Source organism: Chenopodium quinoa, unplaced genomic scaffold (assembly GCF_001683475.1).
Source record: "Chenopodium quinoa cultivar QQ74 unplaced genomic scaffold, ASM168347v1, whole genome shotgun sequence".
Lineage (NCBI taxonomy): Eukaryota > Viridiplantae > Streptophyta > Magnoliopsida > Caryophyllales > Amaranthaceae > Chenopodium > Chenopodium quinoa.
The window spans coordinates 1,199,901-1,202,112 of NW_018742914.1; the positions used below are offsets into that span (position 1 = coordinate 1,199,901).

At 27.8% G+C, this 2,212-nt stretch overlaps 1 long non-coding RNA gene across 1 annotated transcript; it reads right to left on the bottom strand.

The window, feature by feature from the left end:
- Positions 1 to 337: 337 nt before the first annotated feature.
- Positions 338 to 1,746, bottom strand: LOC110727743. The gene is made up of 3 exons (XR_002512562.1): positions 626 to 1,746; positions 469 to 524; positions 338 to 355 (listed from the first exon to the last, which is right to left on the bottom strand). It is a non-coding gene; the product is annotated as an uncharacterized LOC110727743 (long non-coding RNA).
- Between the last annotated feature and the right edge of the window lie 466 nt (positions 1,747 to 2,212).

Consider the following 2,212-nt stretch of genomic DNA (forward strand, 5'->3'; position numbering starts at 1 on the left):
TTGCATCAACAATCGCCATCACTAGACAATTTCAAACAGGAAAAAAGAATGAGTATATCTTTATATATATATGGAAATCATATTCCTTGCATTTTTTCGGATTTTGAACTTAAAAGAAGAAATTCTTGATTAATGTGGAAACTGTTGGAACTAATACTTAGAGAAAACAATAACATATCTTCATAATGAAGAGGAAATAATGAACAGGAACAGTAGAAATTTCAGCAAATTTTAATTTAGGAAATTTTGGTTGAAATTGAATAACAAATTAAACATCAAATGCAGTTGAATGAGAAAGTGAAAGATACCTCGCAAAATATTAGAGCGCAAGAAAGTAGTTCGATTCTTTCAATTCCTGCAAAATATGATGAGAAAAGTTGATTTAATTGATATGAATTGCAACAATTCAACATGAAATCAAAGAAATTAAACTTCAAATGCAATTGAATTGGAAAGTGAAAAGAGTACCTCGATTGATATTAGAGCGCGAGAAAGTAGTTCGATTCTTTCAATTTCTGCAAAATCTGATGAGAAAAGTTGATTTAATTGAGATGAATTGCAATTCAACATGAAATCAAAGAAATTAAACTTCAAATGCAACTGAATTAGAAAGTGAAAAGAGTACCTCGATTGATATTAGAGCGCGAGAAAGTAGTTCGATTCTTTCAATTTCTGCAAAATTTGATGAAAAATGTTGATTTAATTGAGATGAATGAAGCAAGAATCATCAAGAAAATTGAATATGATGAATTAAGAGAGAGAAAATTGAAATATGATGAATTAAGAGAGAGAAAATTGAACCTGTGAATTCGTTAGATGTTGAAGAAAGAGAAAGAAGAGTAATGTTTAAAAGAGTTAACAATGGCGCCAAATTGTTTTCTTGTATATATATAGTAGTACTGTAGTGTAGTAATTCTTCTACTTTTACAACTTATTTTTTTTTTTTTATTTTTTTTTATCCTTTTTCATTTTTTATTGGGCTAAACTTTACTTGTATGTTATATCTACGGCAGGTATTTTATTCAAATTTATCCATTTTTTACCAAATTTTTACTTTGTACTCCTAGTATATTACTTGTATAAGACTCGATATTATACCAGTTAATTTGAAGAAAATTATGAGTATATGTCTTTGTTTTTTTCAATTACGTGTCATTTCTTAAGCTATTTAATTTCGATAATATGTTGGTAAAATGTTCTTTTATTTGCCTATTCTCATGTCATTTCTTATCACCGTGTGTTGTGGTGATTGTTGGATGTATTGCTTATTTTGTTATATCTTAGGTCTGTTTCTATGTTCCTATTTACTGAAAAAACAACTAAATTGAACTTATTAGGGCTGAATTGTATTGAACTAAAATGAATGGAGCTGAAATGAATTGTTTATGAAAGAAAGTAGGAACTGAACTGAACAAAATTGATTAAAGTTGAACCGAATTGAACTGAACAGAACTGAAATTAAGCTGAACATAATACTCTCTGTCATTTCTTAAGTTTCTCTATGCTTTCGTAACTCTTGTCGACCATTTTATACTAGTAATCCAATTTCATGTATCTCGTGTATTACCTTTGACTTTTGTCGATATGGTCAAATTAATTTCTACTAAGACTCTAAACTACTATTCTCATGGAATTGCATTTTTATTGTCCTTCATGTAGTGACGGACCCAGCATTGGTCATGCAGGGTCACGTGACCTAGAGAAAAAAAAATTAAAAAAAAAATCTTAATTCTTTTTAAAAAAGAGGCTCCCATAAGAAAATAAGATATAAAGATTATTTCAAGATATAATTTAACATGCAAACTTATAGCGTAGTGGTTAGAGTGATTGTGACAAAGCCAAAAAATCAATCGCGCAGGTCTTAAGTTCAAGCATGGTTGTTTGTAGACTTATAAATCAATTTATTTTCTTTTTTAGTTTAGTTTCTTTTTTCTCTCTATGGTTATGTGATTTATTGATTTTCATGTGATTATTTGAATATTTTTCTTCATTTAATTCACTATATATAGCAGCATTAGCTCATTAAGAACTTATGATTATTTTGTGTCAAAAAAAAAATTATAATTATTTGATTATCATGTGATTAATTTGATTATCCTTCAATATTGTTATATTGTTATGTTATGTGTTGTTAAGAAGTTACATTAAGTGGTTTCTCTTTTAATTTGTATTGTATAGTTCAAGCATGGTTGTTTGCTTTTTTTTTTTTTTT